Source organism: Oncorhynchus masou, chromosome 12 (genome assembly GCF_036934945.1).
Source record: "Oncorhynchus masou masou isolate Uvic2021 chromosome 12, UVic_Omas_1.1, whole genome shotgun sequence".
Taxonomy (NCBI): Eukaryota; Metazoa; Chordata; class Actinopteri; order Salmoniformes; family Salmonidae; genus Oncorhynchus; species Oncorhynchus masou.
This window is the reverse complement of record NC_088223.1, coordinates 90801729-90824942: the sequence shown is the minus strand read 5'-3', so window position 1 is coordinate 90824942 and position 23214 is coordinate 90801729. Positions and strand designations below refer to the sequence as shown.

General features: G+C 40.5%; 16 non-coding genes across 16 annotated transcripts; all 16 read left to right on the top strand.

Moving 5' to 3' along the window:
* The first annotated feature begins 160 nt into the window (after positions 1 to 160).
* On the top strand, positions 161 to 233 carry trnar-ucu (transfer RNA arginine (anticodon UCU)). Its single transcript has one exon. It is a non-coding gene; the product is annotated as a tRNA-Arg (tRNA).
* Positions 234 to 1656: 1423 nt separating this feature from the next.
* Positions 1657 to 1729, top strand: trnar-ucu (transfer RNA arginine (anticodon UCU)). The gene has a single exon. It is a non-coding gene; the product is annotated as a tRNA-Arg (tRNA).
* A 1450-nt stretch (positions 1730 to 3179) lies between these two features.
* On the top strand, positions 3180 to 3252 carry trnar-ucu (transfer RNA arginine (anticodon UCU)). Its single transcript has one exon. It is a non-coding gene; the product is annotated as a tRNA-Arg (tRNA).
* Positions 3253 to 4430: 1178 nt separating this feature from the next.
* Positions 4431 to 4503, top strand: trnar-ucu (transfer RNA arginine (anticodon UCU)). The gene has a single exon. It is a non-coding gene; the product is annotated as a tRNA-Arg (tRNA).
* A 1441-nt stretch (positions 4504 to 5944) lies between these two features.
* On the top strand, positions 5945 to 6017 carry trnar-ucu (transfer RNA arginine (anticodon UCU)). Its single transcript has one exon. It is a non-coding gene; the product is annotated as a tRNA-Arg (tRNA).
* Positions 6018 to 7466: 1449 nt separating this feature from the next.
* Positions 7467 to 7539, top strand: trnar-ucu (transfer RNA arginine (anticodon UCU)). The gene has a single exon. It is a non-coding gene; the product is annotated as a tRNA-Arg (tRNA).
* Positions 7540 to 8443: 904 nt separating this feature from the next.
* On the top strand, positions 8444 to 8516 carry trnar-ucu (transfer RNA arginine (anticodon UCU)). The gene has a single exon. It is a non-coding gene; the product is annotated as a tRNA-Arg (tRNA).
* Positions 8517 to 9968: 1452 nt separating this feature from the next.
* trnar-ucu (transfer RNA arginine (anticodon UCU)) lies at positions 9969 to 10041 on the top strand. The gene has a single exon. It is a non-coding gene; the product is annotated as a tRNA-Arg (tRNA).
* A 1454-nt stretch (positions 10042 to 11495) lies between these two features.
* Positions 11496 to 11568, top strand: trnar-ucu (transfer RNA arginine (anticodon UCU)). Its single transcript has one exon. It is a non-coding gene; the product is annotated as a tRNA-Arg (tRNA).
* A 1454-nt stretch (positions 11569 to 13022) lies between these two features.
* Positions 13023 to 13095, top strand: trnar-ucu (transfer RNA arginine (anticodon UCU)). Its single transcript has one exon. It is a non-coding gene; the product is annotated as a tRNA-Arg (tRNA).
* A 1464-nt stretch (positions 13096 to 14559) lies between these two features.
* trnar-ucu (transfer RNA arginine (anticodon UCU)) lies at positions 14560 to 14632 on the top strand. Its single transcript has one exon. It is a non-coding gene; the product is annotated as a tRNA-Arg (tRNA).
* Positions 14633 to 16078: 1446 nt separating this feature from the next.
* trnar-ucu (transfer RNA arginine (anticodon UCU)) lies at positions 16079 to 16151 on the top strand. The gene has a single exon. It is a non-coding gene; the product is annotated as a tRNA-Arg (tRNA).
* A 1359-nt stretch (positions 16152 to 17510) lies between these two features.
* Positions 17511 to 17583, top strand: trnar-ucu (transfer RNA arginine (anticodon UCU)). Its single transcript has one exon. It is a non-coding gene; the product is annotated as a tRNA-Arg (tRNA).
* Positions 17584 to 19037: 1454 nt separating this feature from the next.
* Positions 19038 to 19110, top strand: trnar-ucu (transfer RNA arginine (anticodon UCU)). The gene has a single exon. It is a non-coding gene; the product is annotated as a tRNA-Arg (tRNA).
* A 1709-nt stretch (positions 19111 to 20819) lies between these two features.
* trnar-ucu (transfer RNA arginine (anticodon UCU)) lies at positions 20820 to 20892 on the top strand. The gene has a single exon. It is a non-coding gene; the product is annotated as a tRNA-Arg (tRNA).
* A 1455-nt stretch (positions 20893 to 22347) lies between these two features.
* Positions 22348 to 22420, top strand: trnar-ucu (transfer RNA arginine (anticodon UCU)). Its single transcript has one exon. It is a non-coding gene; the product is annotated as a tRNA-Arg (tRNA).
* The last annotated feature ends 794 nt before the right edge of the window (positions 22421 to 23214 follow it).

Here is a 23214-nt window from a genome sequence, read left to right as displayed (position 1 = left end):
GGGCATGTCTCCTGCCCTCCGTGATTATTTTTTGACTGCTTCTGTCAGTTTGTACAGGTCATGCTGATTACAGAAGTGAAGCGGAAGCGTGATGTCTACTTTCACCACGTGTACGATCGGTCTAAACCACTCTCTGCTATCCAGTTCATTTTTAGCAAGTACCCCAGTGGCCTAATGGATAAGGCACTGGCCTTCTAAGCCAGGGATTGTGGGTTCGAGTCCCATCTGGGGTGGATGAATGCAAATTCATATGGAGAAAGAGAGATCAGCAAATAACACAAAGATTGATGGATTGAAGATTTAACAGTGACAAAAAAGGAGAATTTCATGGGCATGTCTCTGTGCCCTCGAAAATTCATTTTTTTTACAACTGTTTCTATCAGTTCGTATAGGTCATGCTGATCACACATTTCCACAGTGACTTAAGACACTGACCACCTAATCCATTTATTGTGAGTTCAAGTTTTGTTTTGGGGTATCTGAAAGTGGAGGGATGAAGTGGAAGTGTGATGGGCAGTTAACCAAGTGATTTAGGGATCGAAACCATCCTCTGCAATCCAGTTTGCTTTTAGCAATGAAGTGCAAACAGAAATAGCATTTAATTAGTTTTTTTTTACAACTGTTTCTATCAGTTCGTATAGGTCATGCTGATCACACATTTCCACAGTGACTTAAGACACTGACCACCTAATCCATTTATTGTGAGTTCAAGTTTTGTTTTGGGGTATCTGAAAGTGGAGGGATGAAGTGGAAGTGTGATGGGCAGTTAACCAAGTGATTTAGGGATCGAAACCATCCTCTGCAATCCAGTTTGCTTTTAGCAATGAAGTGCAAACAGAAATAGCATTTAATGGGCATGTCTCTGTGCCCTCCAAAATGTATTTTTTTACAACTGTTTCTATCAGTTCGTATAGGTCATGCTGATCACACATTTCCACAGTGACTTAAGACACTGACCACCTAATCCATTTATTGTGAGTTCAAGTTTTGTTTTGGGGTATCTGAAAGTGGAGGGATGAAGTGGAAGTGTGAGGGCAGTTAACCAAGTGATTTAGGGATCGAAACCATCCTCTGCTATGCATTTTGCTTTAGCAATGAATTGCAAACAGAAGAGAAGAGCTGGGCACATAACACAGAGGTTGATGGATCGAAGCTATCCAATTCTACTTTTAGAAATGAAATGTAAACAGGGATTTTTTTAAATTGTAGAATTTCATGTGCATGTCTCTGTGCCCTCTGTGATTCTTTTTTATTACTGCTTCTATCAGCTCGTATAGGTCATGCTGATCACACATTTCCACAGTGACTTAAGACACTGACTGCCTAATCCATTTATTGTGAGTTCAAGTTTTGTTTTGGGGTACCTGAAAGTGGAGGGATGAAGTGGAAGTGTGCAGGGCAGTTAACCAAGTGATTTATGGATCGAAACCATCCTCTGCTATGCAGTTTGCCTTTAGCAATGAAGTGCAAACAGAAATATTAAACCATAATTTCATGGGCATGTCTCCTGCCCTCCGTGATTATTTTTTGACTGCTTCTGTCAGTTTGTACAGGTCATGCTGATTACAGAAGTGAAGCGGAAGCGTGATGTCTACTTTCACCACGTGTACGATCGGTCTAAACCACTCTCTGCTATCCAGTTCATTTTTAGCAAGTACCCCAGTGGCCTAATGGATAAGGCACTGGCCTTCTAAGCCAGGGATTGTGGGTTCGAGTCCCATCTGGGGTGGATGAATGCAAATTCATATGGAGAAAGAGAGATCAGCAAATAACACAAAGATTGATGGATTGAAGATTTAACAGTGACAAAAAAGGAGAATTTCATGGGCATGTCTCTGTGCCCTCGAAAATGCATTTTTTTACAACTGTTTCTATCAGTTCGTATAGGTCATGCTGATCACACATTTCCACAGTGACTTAAGACACTGACCACCTAATCCATTTATTGTGAGTTCAAGTTTTGTTTTGGGGTATCTGAAAGTGGAGGGATGAAGTGGAAGTGTGATGGGCAGTTAACCAAGTGATTTAGGGATCGAAACCATCCTCTGCAATCCAGTTTGCTTTTAGCAATGAAGTGCAAACAGAAATAGCATTTAATGGGCATGTCTCTGTGCCCTCCAAAATGTATTTTTTTTACAACTGTTTCTATCAGTTCGTATAGGTCATGCTGATCACACATTTCCACAGTGACTTAAGACACTGACCACCTAATCCATTTATTGTGAGTTCAAGTTTTGTTTTGGGGTATCTGAAAGTGGAGGGATGAAGTGGAAGTGTGCAGGGCAGTTAACCAAGTGATTTATGGATCGAAACCATCCTCTGCAATCCAGTTTGCTTTTAGCAATGAAGTGCAAACAGAAATAGCATTTAATGGGCATGTCTCTGTGCCCTCCAAAATGTATTTTTTTTACAACTGTTTCTATCAGTTCGTATAGGTCATGCTGATCACACATTTCCACAGTGACTTAAGACACTGACCGCCTAATCCATTTATTGTGAGTTCAAGTTTTGTTTTGGGGTATCTGAAAGTGGAGGGATGAAGTGGAAGTGTGATGGGCAGTTAACCAAGTGATTTAGGGATCGAAACCATCCTCTGCTATGCAGTTTGCTTTTAGCAATGAAGTGCAAACAGAAGAGAAGAGCTGGGCACATAACACAGAGGTTGATGGATCGAAGCTATCCAATTCTACTTTTAGAAATGAAATGTAAACAGGGATTTTTTTAAATTGTAGAATTTCATGTGCATGTCTCTGTGCCCTCTGTGATTTTTTTTTACAACTGTTTCTATCAGTTCGTATAGGTCATGCTGATCACACATTTCCACAGTGACTTAAGACACTGACCGCCTAATCCATTTATTGTGAGTTCAAGTATTGTTTTGGGGTATCTGAAAGTGGAGGGATGAAGTGGAAGTGTGCAGGGCAGTTAACCAAGTGATTTATGGATCGAAACCATCCTCTGCTATGCAGTTTGCCTTTAGCAATGAAGTGCAAACAGAAATATTAAACCATAATTTCATGGGCATGTCTCCTGCCCTCCGTGATTATTTTTTGACTGCTTCTGTCAGTTTGTACAGGTCATGCTGATTACAGAAGTGAAGCGGAAGCGTGATGTCTACTTTCACCACGTGTACGATCGGTCTAAACCACTCTCTGCTATCCAGTTCATTTTTAGCAAGTACCCCAGTGGCCTAATGGATAAGGCACTGGCCTTCTAAGCCAGGGATTGTGGGTTCGAGTCCCATCTGGGGTGGATGAATGCAAATTCATATGGAGAAAGAGAGATCAGCGAATAACACAAAGATTGATGGATTGAAGATTTAACAGTGACAAAAAATGAGAATTTCATTGGCATGTCTCTGTGGACTCCGAAATGATTTTTTTTTTACAACTGTTTCTATCAGTTCGTATAGGTCATGCTGATCACACATTTCCACAGTGACTTAAGACACTGACCACCTAATCCATTTATTGTGAGTTCAAGTTTTGTTTTGGGGTATCTGAAAGTGGAGGGATGAAGTGGAAGTGTGATGGGCAGTTAACCAAGTGATATTGGGATCGAAACCATCCTCTGCAATCCAGTTTGCTTTTAGCAATGAAGTGCAAACAGAAATAGCATTTAATGGGCATGTCTCTGTGCCCTCCAAAATGTATTTTTTTTTACAACTTTTCTATCAGTTCGTATAGGTCATGCTGATCACACATTTCCACAGTGACTTAAGACACTGACCACCTAATCCATTTATTGTGAGTTCAAGTTTTGTTTTGGGGTATCTGAAAGTGGAGGGATGAAGTGGAAGTGTGCAGGGCAGTTAACCAAGTGATTTAGGGATCGAAACCATCCTCTGCTATGCAGTTTGCCTTTAGCAATTAATTGCAAACAGAAGAGAAGAGCTGGGCACATAACACAGAGGTTGATGGATCGAAGCTATCCAATTCTACTTTTAGAAATGAAATGTAAACAGGGATTTTTTTAAATTGTAGAATTTCATGTGCATGTCTCTGTGCCCTCTGTGATTCTTTTTTATTACTGCTTCTATCAGCTCGTATAGGTCATGCTGATCACACATTTCCACAGTGACTTAAGACACTGACTGCCTAATCCATTTATTGTGAGTTCAAGTTTTGTTTTGGGGTACCTGAAAGTGGAGGGATGAAGTGGAAGTGTGCAGGGCAGTTAACCAAGTGATTTATGGATCGAAACCATCCTCTGCTATGCAGTTTGCCTTTAGCAATGAAGTGCAAACAGAAATATTAAACCATAATTTCATGGGCATGTCTCCTGCCCTCCGTGATTATTTTTTGACTGCTTCTGTCAGTTTGTACAGGTCATGCTGATTACAGAAGTGAAGCGGAAGCGTGATGTCTACTTTCACCACGTGTACGATCGGTCTAAACCACTCTCTGCTATCCAGTTCATTTTTAGCAAGTACCCCAGTGGCCTAATGGATAAGGCACTGGCCTTCTAAGCCAGGGATTGTGGGTTCGAGTCCCATCTGGGGTGGATGAATGCAAATTCATATGGAGAAAGAGAGATCAGCAAATAACACAAAGATTGATGGATTGAAGATTTAACAGTGACAAAAAAGGAGAATTTCATGGGCATGTCTCTGTGCCCTCGAAAATGCATTTTTTTACAACTGTTTCTATCAGTTCGTATGGGTCATGCTGATCACACATTTCCACAGTGACTTAAGACACTGACCACCTAATCCATTTATTGTGAGTTCAAGTTTTGTTTTGGGGTATCTGAAAGTGGAGGGATGAAGTGGAAGTGTGATGGGCAGTTAACCAAGTGATTTAGGGATCGAAACCATCCTCTGCAATCCAGTTTGCTTTTAGCAATGAAGTGCAATCAGAAATAGCATTTAATGGGCATGTCTCTGTGCCCTTGAAAATGTGCATGTTTTTTTACAACTGTTTCTATCAGTTCGTATAGGTCATGCTGATCACACATTTTGTGACTTAAGACACTGACTGCCTAATCCATTTATTGTGAGTTCAAGTTTTGTTTTGGGGTATCTGAAAGTGGAGGGATGAAGTGGAAGTGTGATGGGCAGTTAACCAAGTGATTTAGGGATCGAAACCATCCTCTGCAATCCAGTTTGCTTTTAGCAATGAAGTGCAAACAGAAATAGCATTTAATGGGCATGTCTCTGTGCCCTCCAAAATGTTTTTTTTACAACTTTTTCTATCAGTTCGCCTAGGTCATGCTGATCACACATTTCCACAGTGACTTAAGACACTGACCACCTAATCCATTTATTGTGAGTTCAAGTTTTGTTTTGGGGTATCTGAAAGTGGAGGGATGAAGTGGAAGTGTGATGGGCAGTTAACCAAGTGATTTAGGGATCGAAACCATCCTCTGCTATGCAGTTTGCCTTTAGCAATGAAGTGCAAACAGAAAAGCACATAACACAGAGGTTGATGGATTGAAGCTATCCATTTACTTTTAGAAATGAAATGTAAACAGGGATTTTTTTTTAAATTGTAGAATTTCATGTGCATGTCTCTGTGCCCTCGAAAATGTGATTTTTTTTACAACTGTTTCTATCAGCTCGTATAGGTCATGCTGATCACAAATTTCCACAGTGACTTAAGACACTGACTGCCTAATCCATTTATTGTGAGTTCAAGTTTTGTTTTGGGGTATCTGAAAGTGGAGGGATGAAGTGGAAGTGTGCAGGGCAGTTAACCAAGTGATTTATGGATCGAAACCATCCTCTGCTATGCAGTTTGCCTTTAGCAATGAAGTGCAAACAGAAATATTAAACCATAATTTCATGGGCATGTCTCCTGCCCTCCGTGATTATTTTTTGACTGCTTCTGTCAGTTTGTACAGGTCATGCTGATTACAGAAGTGAAGCGGAAGCGTGATGTCTACTTTCACCACGTGTACGATCGGTCTAAACCACTCTCTGCTATCCAGTTCATTTTTAGCAAGTACCCCAGTGGCCTAATGGATAAGGCACTGGCCTTCTAAGCCAGGGATTGTGGGTTCGAGTCCCATCTGGGGTGGATGAATGCAAATTCATATGGAGAAAGAGAGATCAGCAAATAACACAAAGATTGATGGATTGAAGATTTAACAGTGACAAAAAATGAGAATTTCATGGGCATGTCTCTGTGCCCTCGAAAATTCATTTTTTTTACAACTGTTTCTATCAGTTCGTATAGGTCATGCTGATCACACATTTCCACAGTGACTTAAGACACTGACCACCTAATCCATTTATTGTGAGTTCAAGTTTTGTTTTGGGGTATCTGAAAGTGGAGGGATGAAGTGGAAGTGTGATGGGCAGTTAACCAAGTGATTTAGGGATCGAAACCATCCTCTGCAATCCAGTTTGCTTTTAGCAATGAAGTGCAAACAGAAATAGCATTTAATGGGCATGTCTCTGTGCTCTCCGAAATGTATTTTTACAACTGTTTCTATCAGTTCGTATAGGTCATGCTGATCACACATTTCCACAGTGACTTAAGACACTGACCACCTAATCCATTTATTGTGAGTTCAAGTTTTGTTTTGGGGTATCTGAAAGTGGAGGGATGAAGTGGAAGTGTGATGGGCAGTTAACCAAGTGATATTGGGATCGAAACCATCCTCTGCAATCCAGTTTGCTTTTAGCAATTGAAGTGCAAACAGAAATAGCATTTAATGGGCATGTCTCTGTGCCCTCCGAAATGTATTTTTTTTACAACTGTTTCTATCAGTTCGTATAGGTCATGCTGATCACACATTTCCACAGTGACTTAAGACACTGACTGCCTAATCCATTTATTGTGAGTTCAAGTTTTGTTTTGGGGTATCTGAAAGTGGAGGGATGAAGTGGAAGTGTGATGGGCAGTTAACCAAGTGATTTAGGGATCGAAACCATCCTCTGCTATGCAGTTTGCTTTTAGCAATGAAGTGCAAACAGAAGAGAAGAGCTGGGCACATAACACAGAGGTTGATGGATCGAAGCTATCCAATTCTACTTTTAGAAATGAAATGTAAACAGGGATTTTTTTAAATTGTAGAATTTCATGTGCATGTCTCTGTGCCCTCTGTGATTCTTTTTTATTACTGCTTCTATCAGCTCGTATAGGTCATGCTGATCACACATTTCCACAGTGACTTAAGACACTGACTGCCTAATCCATTTATTGTGAGTTCAAGTTTTGTTTTGGGGTATCTGAAAGTGGAGGGATGAAGTGGAAGTGTGCAGGGCAGTTAACCAAGTGATTTATGGATCGAAACCATCCTCTGCTATGCAGTTTGCCTTTAGCAATGAAGTGCAAACAGAAATATTAAACCATAATTTCATGGGCATGTCTCCTGCCCTCCGTGATTATTTTTTGACTGCTTCTGTCAGTTTGTACAGGTCATGCTGATTACAGAAGTGAAGCGGAAGCGTGATGTCTACTTTCACCACGTGTACGATCGGTCTAAACCACTCTCTGCTATCCAGTTCATTTTTAGCAAGTACCCCAGTGGCCTAATGGATAAGGCACTGGCCTTCTAAGCCAGGGATTGTGGGTTCGAGTCCCATCTGGGGTGGATGAATGCAAATTCAATGGAGAAAAGAGATCAGCAAATAACACAAAGATTGATGGATTGAAGATTTAACAGTGACAAAAAAGTTTGAGAATTTCATGGGCATGTCTCTGTGCCCTCGAAAATGCATTTTTTTTACAACTGTTTCTATCAGTTCGTATAGGTCATGCTGATCACACATTTCCACAGTGACTTAAGACACTGACCACCTAATCCATTTATTGTGAGTTCAAGTTTTGTTTTGGGGTATCTGAAAGTGGAGGGATGAAGTGGAAGTGTGATGGGCAGTTAACCAAGTGATTTAGGGATCGAAACCATCCTCTGCTATGCATTTTGCCTTTAGCAATGAAGTGCAAACAGAAGAGAAGAGCTGGGCACATAACACAGAGGTTGATGGATCGAAGCTATCCAATCTACTTTTAGAAATGAAATGTAAACAGGGATTTTTTTTAAATTGTAGAATTTCATGTGCATGTCTCTGTGCCCTCTGTGATTCTTTTTTATTACTGCTTCTATCAGCTCGTATAGGTCATGCTGATCACACATTTCCACAGTGACTTAAGACACTGACTGCCTAATCCATTTATTGTGAGTTCAAGTTTTGTTTTGGGGTATCTGAAAGTGGAGGGATGAAGTGGAAGTGTGCAGGGCAGTTAACCAAGTGATTTATGGATCGAAACCATCCTCTGCTATGCAGTTTGCCTTTAGCAATGAAGTGCAAACAGAAATATTAAACCATAATTTCATGGGCATGTCTCCTGCCCTCCGTGATTATTTTTTGACTGCTTCTGTCAGTTTGTACAGGTCATGCTGATTACAGAAGTGAAGCGGAAGCGTGATGTCTACTTTCACCACGTGTACGATCGGTCTAAACCACTCTCTGCTATCCAGTTCATTTTTAGCAAGTACCCCAGTGGCCTAATGGATAAGGCACTGGCCTTCTAAGCCAGGGATTGTGGGTTCGAGTCCCATCTGGGGTGGATGAATGCAAATTCATATGGAGAAAGAGAGATCAGCAAATAACACAAAGATTGATGGATTGAAGATTTAACAGTGACAAAAAATGAGAATTTCATGGGCATGTCTCTGTGCCCTCGAAAATTCATTTTTTTTTACAACTGTTTCTATCAGTTCGTATGGGTCATGCTGATCACACATTTCCACAGTGACTTAAGACACTGACCACCTAATCCATTTATTGTGAGTTCAAGTTTTGTTTTGGGGTATCTGAAAGTGGAGGGATGAAGTGGAAGTGTGATGGGCAGTTAACCAAGTGATTTAGGGATCGAAACCATCCTCTGCAATCCAGTTTGCTTTTAGCAATGAAGTGCAAACAGAAATAGCATTTAATGGGCATGTCTCTGTGCCCTCCAAAATGTCATTTTTTTTTACAACTGTTTCTATCAGTTCGTATAGGTCATGCTGATCACACATTTCCACAGTGACTTAAGACACTGACCACCTAATCCATTTATTGTGAGTTCAAGTTTTGTTTTGGGGTATCTGAAAGTGGAGGGATGAAGTGGAAGTGTGATGGGCAGTTAACCAAGTGATTTGGGATCGAAACCATCCTCTGCAATCCAGTTTGCTTTTAGCAATGAAGTGCAAACAGAAATAGCATTTAATGGGCATGTCTCTGTGCCCTCCAAAATGTATTTTTTTACAACTTTTTCTATCAGTTCGTATAGGTCATGCTGATCACACATTTCCACAGTGACTTAAGACACTGACCACCTAATCCATTTATTGTGAGTTCAAGTTTTGTTTTGGGGTATCTGAAAGTGGAGGGATGAAGTGTAAGTGTGATGGGCAGTTAACCAAGTGATTTAGGGATCGAAACCATCCTCTGCTATGCATTTTGCCTTTAGCAATGAAGTGCAAACAGAAGAGAAGAGCTGGGCACATAACACAGAGGTTGATGGATCGAAGCTATCCAATTCTACTTTTAGAAATGAAATGTAAACAGGGATTTTTTTAAATTGTAGAATTTCATGTGCATGTCTCTGTGCCCTCTGTGATTCTTTTTTATTACTGCTTCTATCAGTTCGTATAGGTCATGCTGATCACACATTTCCACAGTGACTTAAGACACTGACTGCCTAATCCATTTATTGTGAGTTCAAGTTTTGTTTTGGGGTACCTGAAAGTGGAGGGATGAAGTGGAAGTGTGCAGGGCAGTTAACCAAGTGATTTATGGATCGAAACCATCCTCTGCTATGCAGTTTGCCTTTAGCAATGAAGTGCAAACAGAAATATTAAACCATAATTTCATGGGCATGTCTCCTGCCCTCCGTGATTATTTTTTGACTGCTTCTGTCAGTTTGTACAGGTCATGCTGATTACAGAAGTGAAGCGGAAGCGTGATGTCTACTTTCACCACGTGTACGATCGGTCTAAACCACTCTCTGCTATCCAGTTCATTTTTAGCAAGTACCCCAGTGGCCTAATGGAAAAGGCACTGGCCTTCTAAGCCAGGGATTGTGGGTTCGAGTCCCATCTGGGGTGGATGAATGCAAATTCATATGGAGAAAGAGAGATCAGCAAATTACACAAAGATTGATGGATTGAAGATTTAACAGTGACAAAAAAGGAGAATTTCATGGGCATGTCTCTGTGCCCTCGAAAGTTCTTTTTTTTTTACAACTGTTTCTATCAGTTCGTATAGGTCATGCTGATCACACATTTCCACAGTGACTTAAGACACTGACCACCTAATCCATTTATTGTGAGTTCAAGTTTTGTTTTGGGGTATCTGAAAGTGGAGGGATGAAGTGGAAGTGTGATGGGCAGTTAACCAAGTGATTTAGGGATCGAAACCATCCTCTGCAATCCAGTTTGCTTTTAGCAATGAAGTGCAATCAGAAATAGCATTTAATGGGCATGTCTCTGTGCCCTTGAAAATGTATTTTTTTTTACAACTGTTTCTATCAGTTCGTATAGGTCATGCTGATCACACATTTCCACAGTGACTTAAGACACTGACCACCTAATCCATTTATTGTGAGTTCAAGTTTTGTTTTGGGGTATCTGAAAGTGGAGGGATGAAGTGGAAGTGTGATGGGCAGTTAACCAAGTGATATTGGGATCGAAACCATCCTCTGCAATCCAGTTTGCTTTTAGCAATGAAGTGCAAACAGAAATAGCATTTAATGGGCATGTCTCTGTGCCCTCCGAAATGTATTTTTTTTTACAACTGTTTCTATCAGTTTGTATAGGTCATGCTGATCACACATTTCCACAGTGACTTAAGACACTGACCACCTAATCCATTTATTGTGAGTTCAAGTTTTGTTTTGGGGTATCTGAAAGTGGAGGGATGAAGTGTAAGTGTGATGGGCAGTTAACCAAGTGATTTAGGGATCGAAACCATCCTCTGCTATGCATTTTGCCTTTAGCAATGAAGTGCAAACAGAAGAGAAGAGCTGGGCACATAACACAGAGGTTGATGGATCGAAGCTATCCAATTCTACTTTTAGAAATGAAATGTAAACAGGGATTTTTTTAAATTGTAGAATTTCATGTGCATGTCTCTGTGCCCTCTGTGATTCTTTTTTATTACTGCTTCTATCAGCTCGTATAGGTCATGCTGATCACACATTTCCACAGTGACTTAAGACACTGACTGCCTAATCCATTTATTGTGAGTTCAAGTTTTGTTTTGGGGTATCTGAAAGTGGAGGGATGAAGTGGAAGTGTGCAGGGCAGTTAACCAAGTGATTTATGGATCGAAACCATCCTCTGCTATGCAGTTTGCCTTTAGCAATGAAGTGCAAACAGAAATATTAAACCATAATTTCATGGGCATGTCTCCTGCCCTCCGTGATTATTTTTTGACTGCTTCTGTCAGTTTGTACAGGTCATGCTGATTACAGAAGTGAAGCGGAAGCGTGATGTCTACTTTCACCACGTGTACGATCGGTCTAAACCACTCTCTGCTATCCAGTTCATTTTTAGCAAGTACCCCAGTGGCCTAATGGATAAGGCACTGGCCTTCTAAGCCAGGGATTGTGGGTTCGAGTCCCATCTGGGGTGGATGAATGCAAATTCATATGAGAAAGAGAGATCAGCAAATAACACAAAGATTGATGGATTGAAGATTTAACAGTGACAAAAAAGGAGAATTTCATGGGCATGTCTCTGTGCCCTCGAAAATGCATTTTTTTTACAACTGTTTCTATCAGTTCGTATAGGTCATGCTGATCACACATTTCCACAGTGACTTAAGACACTGACCACCTAATCCATTTATTGTGAGTTCAAGTTTTGTTTTGGGGTATCTGAAAGTGGAGGGATGAAGTGGAAGTGTGATGGGCAGTTAACCAAGTGATTTAGGGATCGAAACCATCCTCTGCAATCCAGTTTGCTTTTAGCAATGAAGTGCAAACAGAAATAGCATTTAATGGGCATGTCTCTGTGCCCTCGAAAACATTTTTTTTTACAACTGTTTCTATCAGTTCGTATAGGTCATGCTGATCACACATTTCCACAGTGACTTAAGACACTGACCACCTAATCCATTTATTGTGAGTTCAAGTTTTGTTTTGGGGTATCTGAAAGTGGAGGGATGAAGTGGAAGTGTGATGGGCAGTTAACCAAGTGATTTAGGGATCGAAACCATCCTCTGCAATCCAGTTTGCTTTTAGCAATGAAGTGCAAACAGAAATAGCATTTAATGGGCATGTCTCTGTGCCCTCCAAAATGTATTTTTTTTTACAACTGTTTCTATCAGTTCGTATAGGTCATGCTGATCACACATTTCCACAGTGACTTAAGACACTGACCACCTAATCCATTTATTGTGAGTTCAAGTTTTGTTTTGGGGTATCTGAAAGTGGAGGGATGAAGTGGAAGTGTGATGGGCAGTTAACCAAGTGATTTAGGGATCGAAACCATCCTCTGCTATGCAGTTTGCTTTTAGCAATGAAGTGCAAACAGAAGAGAAGAGCTGGGCACATAACACAGAGGTTGATGGATCGAAGCTATCCAATTCTACTTTTAGAAATGAAATGTAAACAGGGATTTTTTTAAATTGTAGAATTTCATGTGCATGTCTCTGTGCCCTCTGAAAATGATTCTTTTTTATTACTGTTTCTATCAGTTCGTATAGGTCATGCTGATCACACATTTCCACAATGACTTAAGACACTGACCGCCTAATCCATTTATTGTGAGTTCAAGTTTTGTTTTGGGGTATCTGAAAGTGGAGGGATGAAGTGGAAGTGTGCAGGGCAGTTAACCAAGTGATTTATGGATCGAAACCATCCTCTGCTATGCAGTTTGCCTTTAGCAATGAAGTGCAAACAGAAATATTAAACCATAATTTCATGGGCATGTCTCCTGCCCTCCGTGATTATTTTTTGACTGCTTCTGTCAGTTTGTACAGGTCATGCTGATTACAGAAGTGAAGCGGAAGCGTGATGTCTACTTTCACCACGTGTACGATCGGTCTAAACCACTCTCTGCTATCCAGTTCATTTTTAGCAAGTACCCCAGTGGCCTAATGGATAAGGCACTGGCCTTCTAAGCCAGGGATTGTGGGTTCGAGTCCCATCTGGGGTGGATGAATGCAAATTCATATGGAGAAAGAGAGATCAGCAAATAACACAAAGATTGATGGATTGAAGATTTAACAGTGACAAAAAAGGAGAATTTCATGGGCATGTCTCTGTGCCCTTGAAAATGCATTTTTTTTACAACTGTTTCTATCAGTTCGTATAGGTCATGCTGATCACACATTTCCACAGTGACTTAAGACACTGACCACCTAATCCATTTATTGTGAGTTCAAGTTTTGTTTTGGGGTATCTGAAAGTGGAGGGATGAAGTGGAAGTGTGATGGGCAGTTAACCAAGTGATTTAGGGATCGAAACCATCCTCTGCAATCCAGTTTGCTTTTAGCAATGAAGTGCAAACAGAAATAGCATTTAATGGGCATGTCTCTGTGCCCCAAATTATTTGGAGAAAAAATGTATTTTTTTTACAACTGTTTCTATCAGTTCGTATAGGTCATGCTGATCACACATTTCCACAGTGACTTAAGACACTGACCACCTAATCCATTTATTGTGAGTTCAAGTTTTGTTTTGGGGTATCTGAAAGTGGAGGGATGAAGTGGAAGTGTGATGGGCAGTTAACCAAGTGATTTAGGGATCGAAACCATCCTCTGCAATCCAGTTTGCTTTTAGCAATGAAGTGCAAACAGAAATAGCATTTAATGGGCATGTCTCTGTGCCCTCCAAAATGTATTTTTTTTTACAACTTTTTCTATCAGTTCGTATAGGTCATGCTGATCACACATTTCCACAGTGACTTAAGACACTGACCACCTAATCCATTTATTGTGAGTTCAAGTTTTGTTTTGGGGTATCTGAAAGTGGAGGGATGAAGTGTAAGTGTGATGGGCAGTTAACCAAGTGATTTAGGGATCGAAACCATCCTCTGCTATGCATTTTGCCTTTAGCAATGAAGTGCAAACAGAAGAGAAGAGCTGGGCACATAACACAGAGGTTGATGGATCGAAGCTATCCAATTCTACTTTTAGAAATGAAATGTAATCAGGGATTTTTTTAAATTGTAGAATTTCATGTGCATGTCTCTGTGCCCTCTGTGATTCTTTTTTATTACTGTTTCTATCAGTTCGTATAGGTCATGCTGATCACACATTTCCACAATGACTTAAGACACTGACCGCCTAATCCATTTATTGTGAGTTCAAGTTTTTTGGGGGGTATCTGAAAGTGGAGGGATGAAGTGGAAGTGTGCAGGGCAGTTAACCAAGTGATTTATGGATCGAAACCATCCTCTGCTATGCAGTTTGCCTTTAGCAATGAAGTGCAAACAGAAATATTAAACCATAATTTCATGGGCATGTCTCCTGCCCTCCGTGATTCTTTTTTGACTGCTTCTGTCAGTTTGTACAGGTCATGCTGATTACAGAAGTGAAGCGGAAGCGTGATGTCTACTTTCACCACGTGTACGATCGGTCTAAACCACTCTCTGCTATCCAGTTTATTTTTAGCAAGTACCCCAGTGGCCTAATGGATAAGGCACTGGCCTTCTAAGCCAGGGATTGTGGGTTCGAGTCCCATCTGGGGTGGATGAATGCAAATTCATATGGAGAAAGAGAGATCAGCAAATAACACAAAGATTGATGGATTGAAGATTTAACAGTGACAAAAAATGAGAATTTCATGGGCATGTCTCTGTGCCCTCGAAAATGCATTTTTTTACAACTGTTTCTATCAGTTCGTATAGGTCATGCTGATCACACATTTCCACAGTGACTTAAGACACTGACCACCTGATCCATTTATTGTGAGTTCAAGTTTTGTTTTGGGGTATCTGAAAGTGGAGGGATGAAGTGGAAGTGTGCAGGGCAGTTAACCAAGTGATTTATGGATCGAAACCATCCTCTGCAATCCAGTTTGCTTTTAGCAATGAAGTGCAAACAGAAATAGCATTTCATGGGCATGTCTCTGTGCCCTCGAAAATGCATTTTTTTTTACAACTGTTTCTATCAGTTCGTATAGGTCATGCTGATCACACATTTCCACAGTGACTTAAGACACTGACCACCTAATCCATTTATTGTTAGTTCAAGTTTTGTTTTGGGGTATCTGAAAGTGGAGGGATGAAGTGGAAGTGTGATGGGCAGTTAACCAAGTGATTTAGGGATCGAAACCATCCTCTGCAATCCAGTTTGCTTTTAGCAATGAAGTGCAAACAGAAATAGCATTTAATGGGCATGTCTCTGTGCCCTCCAAAATGTATTTTTTTTACAACTTTTTCTATCAGTTCGTATAGGTCATGCTGATCACACATTTCCACAGTGACTTAAGACACTGACCACCTAATCCATTTATTGTGAGTTCAAGTTTTGTTTTGGGGTATCTGAAAGTGGAGGGATGAAGTGGAAGTGTGCAGGGCAGTTAACCAAGTGATTTAGGGATCGAAACCATCCTCTGCAATCCAGTTTGCTTTTAGCAATTAATTGCAAACAGAAGAGAAGAGCACATAACACAGAGGTTGATGGATCGAAGCTATCCAATTCTACTTTTAGAAATGAAATGTAAACAGGGATTTTTTTAAATTGTAGAATTTCATGTGCATGTCTCTGTGCCCTCTGTGATTCTTTTTTATTACTGCTTCTATCAGCTCGTATAGGTCATGCTGATCACACATTTCCACAGTGACTTAAGACACTGACCGCCTAATCCATTTATTGTGAGTTCAAGTATTGTTTTGGGGTATCTGAAAGTGGAGGGATGAAGTGGAAGTGTGCAGGGCAGTTAACCAAGTGATTTATGGATCGAAACCATCCTCTGCTATGCAGTTTGCCTTTAGCAATGAAGTGCAAACAGAAATATTAAACCATAATTTCATGGGCATGTCTCCTGCCCTCCGTGATTATTTTTTGACTGCTTCTGTCAGTTTGTACAGGTCATGCTGATTACAGAAGTGAAGCGGAAGCGTGATGTCTACTTTCACCACGTGTACGATCGGTCTAAACCACTCTCTGCTATCCAGTTCATTTTTAGCAAGTACCCCAGTGGCCTAATGGATAAGGCACTGGCCTTCTAAGCCAGGGATTGTGGGTTCGAGTCCCATCTGGGGTGGATGAATGCAAATTCATATGGAGAAAGAGAGATCAGCAAATAACACAAAGATTGATGGATTGAAGATTTAACAGTGACAAAAAATGAGAATTTCATTGGCATGTCTCTGTGGACTCCGAAATGATTTTTTTTTTACAACTGTTTCTATCAGTTCGTATAGGTCATGCTGATCACACATTTCCACAGTGACTTAAGACACTGACCGCCTAATCCATTTATTGTGAGTTCATGTTTTGTTTTGGGGTATCTGAAAGTGGAGGGATGAAGTGGAAGTGTGATGTGCAGTTAACCAAGTGATTTAGGGATCGAAACCATCCTCTGCAATCCAGTTTGCTTTTAGCAATGAAGTGCAAACAGAAATAGCATTTAATGGGCATGTCTCTGTGCCCTCCAAAATGTATTTTTTTTTTACAACTGTTTCTATCAGTTCGTATAGGTCATGCTGATCACACATTTCCACAGTGACTTAAGACACTGACCACCTAATCCATTTATTGTGAGTTCAAGTTTTGTTTTGGGGTATCTGAAAGTGGAGGGATGAAGTGGAAGTGTGATGGGCAGTTAACCAAGTGATTTAGGGATCGAAACCATCCTCTGCAATCCAGTTTGCTTTTAGCAATGAAGTGCAAACAGAAATAGCATTTAATGGGCATGTCTCTGTGCCCTGAAAACATTTTTTTTACAACTGTTTCTATCAGTTCGTATAGGTCATGCTGATCACACATTTCCACAGTGACTTAAGACACTGACCACCTAATCCATTTATTGTGAGTTCAAGTTTTGTTTTGGGGTATCTGAAAGTGGAGGGATGAAGTGGAAGTGTGATGGGCAGTTAACCAAGTGATTTATGGATCGAAACCATCCTCTGCAATCCAGTTTGCTTTTAGCAATGAAGTGCAAACAAAATAGAATTTCATGGGCATGTCTCTGTGCCCTCCAAAATGTATTTTTTTTACAACTTTTTCTATCAGTTCGTATAGGTCATGCTGATCACACATTTCCACAGTGACTTAATACACTGACCACCAAATCCATTTATTGTGAGTTCAAGTTTTGTTTTGGGGTATCTGAAAGTGGAGGGATGAAGTGTAAGTGTGCAGGACAGTTAACCAAGTGATTTATGGATCGAAACCATCCTCTGCTATGCAGTTTGCCTTTAGCAATGAAGTGCAAACAGAAATATTAAACCATAATTTCATGGGCATGTCTCCTGCCCTCCGTGATTATTTTTTGACTGCTTCTGTCAGTTTGTACAGGTCATGCTGATTACAGAAGTGAAGCGGAAGCGTGATGTCTACTTTCACCACGTGTACGATCGGTCTAAACCACTCTCTGCTATCCAGTTCATTTTTAGCAAGTACCCCAGTGGCCTAATGGATAAGGCACTGGCCTTCTAAGCCAGGGATTGTGGGTTCGAGTCCCATCTGGGGTGGATGAATGCAAATTCATATGTAGAAAGAGAGATCAGCAAATAACACAAAGATTGATGGATTGAAGATTTAACAGTGACAAAAAAGGAGAATTTCATGGGCATGTCTCTGTGCCCTCGAAAATGCATTTTTTTTTACAACTGTTTCTATCAGTTCGTATAGGTCATGCTGATCACACATTTCCACAGTGACTTAAGACACTGACCACCTAATCCATTTATTGTGAGTTCAAGTTTTGTTTTGGGGTATCTGAAAGTGGAGGGATGAAGTGGAAGTGTGATGGGCAGTTAACCAAGTGATTTAGGGATCGAAACCATCCTCTGCAATCCAGTTTGCTTTTAGCAATGAAGTGCAAACAGAAATAGCATTTAATGGGCATGTCTCTGTGCCCTCCGAAATGTATTTTTTTTACAACTGTTTCTATCAGTTCGTATAGGTCATGCTGATCACACATTTCCACAGTGACTTAAGACACTGACCACCTAATCCATTTATTGTGAGTTCAAGTTTTGTTTTGGGGTATCTGAAAGTGGAGGGATGAAGTGGAAGTGTGATGGGCAGTTAACCAAGTGATATTGGGATCGAAACCATCCTCTGCAATCCAGTTTGCTTTTAGCAATGAAGTGCAAACAGAAATAGCATTTAATGGGCATGTCTCTGTGCCCTCCAAAATGTATATTTTTTTTACAACTTTTTCTATCAGTTCGTATAGGTCATGCTGATCACACATTTCCACAGTGACTTAAGACACTGACCACCTAATCCATTTATTGTGAGTTCAAGTTTTGTTTTGGGGTATCTGAAAGTGGAGGGATGAAGTGGAAGTGTGATGGGCAGTTAACCAAGTGATTTAGGGATCGAAACCATCCTCTGCTATGCAGTTTGCTTTTAGCAATGAAGTGCAAACAGAAGAGAAGAGCTGGGCACATAACACAGAGGTTGATGGATCGAAGCTATCCAATTCTACTTTTAGAAATGAAATGTAAACAGGGATTTTTTTAAATTGTAGAATTTCATGTGCATGTCTCTGTGCCCTCTGTGATTCTTTTTTATTACTGCTTCTATCAGCTCGTATAGGTCATGCTGATCACACATTTCCACAGTGACTTAAGACACTGACTGCCTAATCCATTTATTGTGAGTTCAAGTTTTGTTTTGGGGTATCTGAAAGTGGAGGGATGAAGTGGAAGTGTGCAGGGCAGTTAACCAAGTGATTTATGGATCGAAACCATCCTCTGCTATGCAGTTTGCCTTTAGCAATGAAGTGCAAACAGAAATATTAAACCATAATTTCATGGGCATGTCTCCTGCCCTCCGTGATTATTTTTTGACTGCTTCTGTCAGTTTGTACAGGTCATGCTGATTACAGAAGTGAAGCGGAAGCGTGATGTCTACTTTCACCACGTGTACGATCGGTCTAAACCACTCTCTGCTATCCAGTTCATTTTTAGCAAGTACCCCAGTGGCCTAATGGATAAGGCACTGGCCTTCTAAGCCAGGGATTGTGGGTTCGAGTCCCATCTGGGGTGGATGAATGCAAATTCATATGGAGAAAGAGAGATCAGCAAATAACACAAAGATTGATGGATTGAAGATTTAACAGTGACAAAAAATGAGAATTTCATGGGCATGTCTCTGTGCCCTCGAAAATGCATTTTTTTTACAACTGTTTCTATCAGTTCGTATAGGTCATGCTGATCACACATTTCCACAGTGACTTAAGACACTGACCACCTAATCCATTTATTGTGAGTTCAAGTTTTGTTTTGGGGTATCTGAAAGTGGAGGGATGAAGTGGAAGTGTGATGGGCAGTTAACCAAGTGATTTAGGGATCGAAACCATCCTCTGCAATCCAGTTTGCTTTTAGCAATGAAGTGCAAACAGAAATAGCATTTAATGGGCATGTCTCTGTGCCCTCCGAAAATTTTTTTTTTTACAACTGTTTCTATCAGTTCGTATAGGTCATGCTGATCACACATTTCCACAGTGACTTAAGACACTGACCGCCTAATCCATTCATTGTGAGTTCAAGTATTGTTTTGGGGTATCTGAAAGTGGAGGGATGAAGTGGAAGTGTGATGGGCAGTTAACCAAGTGATTTAGGGGAAACCATCCTCTGCAATCCAGTTTGCTTTTAGCAATGAAGTGCAAACAGAAATGCATTTAATGGGCATGTCTCTGTGCCCTCGAAAATGTGAAACTGTTTCTATCAGTTCGTATAGGTCATGCTGATCACACATTTCCACAGTGACTTAAGACACTGACCACCTAATCCATTTATTGTGAGTTCAAGTTTTGTTTTGGGGTATCTGAAAGTGGAGGGATGAAGTGGAAGTGTGATGGGCAGTTAACCAAGTGATTTAGGGATCGAAACCATCCTCTGCAATCCAGTTTGCTTTTAGCAATGAAGTGCAAACAGAAATAGCATTTAATGGGCATGTCTCTGTGCCCTCCAAAATGTATTTTTTTACAACTGTTTCTATCAGTTCGTATAGGTCATGCTGATCACACATTTCCACAGACTTAAGACACTGACCACCTAATCCATTTATTGTGAGTTCAAGTTTTGTTTTGGGGTATCTGAAAGTGGAGGGATGAAGTATAAGTGTGATGGGCAGTTAACCAAGTGATTTAGGGATCGAAACCATCCTCTGCTATGCATTTTGCCTTTAGCAATGAAGTGCAAACAGAAGAGAAGAGCTGGGCACATAACACAGAGGTTGATGGATCGAAGCTATCCAATTCTACTTTTAGAAATGAAATGTAAACAGGGATTTTTTTAAATTGTAGAATTTCATGTGCATGTCTCTGTGCCCTCTGTGATTCTTTTTTATTACTGCTTCTATCAGCTCGTATAGGTCATGCTGATCACACATTTCCACAGTGACTTAAGACACTGACCGCCTAATCCATTTATTGTGAGTTCAAGTATTGTTTTGGGGTATCTGAAAGTGGAGGGATGAAGTGGAAGTGTGCAGGGCAGTTAACCAAGTGATTTATGGATCGAAACCATCCTCTGCTATGCAGTTTGCCTTTAGCAATGAAGTGCAAACAGAAATATTAAACCATAATTTCATGGGCATGTCTCCTGCCCTCCGTGATTATTTTTTGACTGCTTCTGTCAGTTTGTACAGGTCATGCTGATTACAGAAGTGAAGCGGAAGCGTGATGTCTACTTTCACCACGTGTACGATCGGTCTAAACCACTCTCTGCTATCCAGTTCATTTTTAGCAAGTACCCCAGTGGCCTAATGGATAAGGCACTGGCCTTCTAAGCCAGGGATTGTGGGTTCGAGTCCCATCTGGGGTGGATGAATGCAAATTCATATGGAGAAAGAGAGATCAGCAAATAACACAAAGATTGATGGATTGAAGATTTAACAGTGACAAAAAAGGAGAATTTCATGGGCATGTCTCTGTGCCCTCGAAAATGCATTTTTTTTTACAACTGTTTCTATCAGTTCGTATAGGTCATGCTGATCACACATTTCCACAGTGACTTAAGACACTGACCACCTAATCCATTTATTGTGAGTTCAAGTTTTGTTTTGGGGTATCTGAAAGTGGAGGGATGAAGTGGAAGTGTGATGGGCAGTTAACCAAGTGATTTAGGGATCGAAACCATCCTCTGCAATCCAGTTTGCTTTTAGCAATGAAGTGCAAACAGAAATAGCATTTAATGGGCATGTCTCTGTGCCCTCCAAAATGTTTTTTTTTTTTTACAACTGTTTCTATCAGTTCGTATAGGTCATGCTGATCACACATTTCCACAGTGACTTAAGACACTGACCACCTAATCCATTTATTGTGAGTTCAAGTACTGTTTTGGGGTATCTGAAAGTGGAGGGATGAAGTGGAAGTGTGATGGGCAGTTAACCAAGTGATTTGGGATCGAAACCATCCTCTGCAATCCAGTTTGCTTTTAGCAATGAAGTGCAAACAGAAATAGCATTTAATGGGCATGTCTCTGTGCCCTCCAAAATGTATTTTTTTTTACAACTGTTTCTATCAGTTCGTATAGGTCATGCTGATCACACATTTCCACAGTGACTTAAGACACTGACTGCCTAATCCATTTATTGTGAGTTCAAGTTTTGTTTTGGGGTATCTGAAAGTGGAGGGATGAAGTGGAAGTGTGATGGGCAGTTAACCAAGCGATTTAGGGATCGAAACCATCCTCTGCTATGCAGTTTGCCTTTAGCAATGAAGTGCAAACAGAAGAGAAGAGCTGGGCACATAACACAGAGGTTGATGGATCAAAGCTATCCAATTCTACTTTTAGAAATGAAATGTAATCAGGGATTTTTTTAAATTGTAGAATTTCATGTGCATGTCTCTGTGCCCTCTGTGATTCTTTTTTATTACTGCTTCTATCAGCTCGTACAGGTCATGCTGATCACACATTTCCACAGTGACTTAAGACACTGACCGCCTAATCCATTTATTGTGAGTTCAAGTATTGTTTTGGGGTATCTGAAAGTGGAGGGATGAAGTGGAAGTGTGCAGGGCAGTTAACCAAGTGATTTATGGATCGAAACCATCCTCTGCTATGCAGTTTGCCTTTAGCAATGAAGTGCAAACAGAAATATTAAACCATAATTTCATGGGCATGTCTCCTGCCCTCCGTGATTATTTTTTGACTGCTTCTGTCAGTTTGTACAGGTCATGCTGATTACAGAAGTGAAGCGGAAGCGTGATGTCTACTTTCACCACGTGTACGATCGGTCTAAACCACTCTCTGCTATCCAGTTCATTTTTAGCAAGTACCCCAGTGGCCTAATGGATAAGGCACTGGCCTTCTAAGCCAGGGATTGTGGGTTCGAGTCCCATCTGGGGTGGATGAATGCAAATTCATATGGAGAAAGAGAGATCAGCAAATAACACAAAGATTGATGGATTGAAGATTTAACAGTGACAAAAAAGGAGAATTTCATGGGCATGTCTCTGTGCCCTCGAAAATGCATTTTTTTTTACAACTGTTTCTATCAGTTCGTATGGGTCATGCTGATCACACATTTCCACAGTGACTTAAGACACTGACCACCTAATCCATTTATTGTGAGTTCAAGTTTTGTTTTGGGGTATCTGAAAGTGGAGGGATGAAGTGGAAGTGTGATGGGCAGTTAACCAAGTGATTTAGGGATCGAAACCATCCTCTGCAATCCAGTTTGCTTTTAGCAATGAAGTGCAAACAGAAATAGCATTTAATGGGCATGTCTCTGTGCCCTCCAAAATGTATTTTTTTACAACTGTTTCTATCAGTTCGTATAGGTCATGCTGATCACACATTTCCACAGTGACTTAAGACACTGACCGCCTAATCCATTTATTGTGAGTTCAAGTACTGTTTTGGGGTATCTGAAAGTGGAGGGATGAAGTGGAAGTGTGCAGGGCAGTTAACCAAGTGATTTATGGATCGAAACCATCCTCTGCTATGCAGTTTGCTTTTAGCAATTAATTGCAAACAGAAGAGAAGAGCTGGGCACATAACACAGAGGTTGATGGATCGAAGCTATCCAATGCTACTTTTAGAAATGAAATGTAAACAGGGATTTTTTTAAATTGTAGAATTTCATGTGCATGTCTCTGTGCCCTCCGAAATGTATTTTTTTTTACAACTGTTTCTATCAGT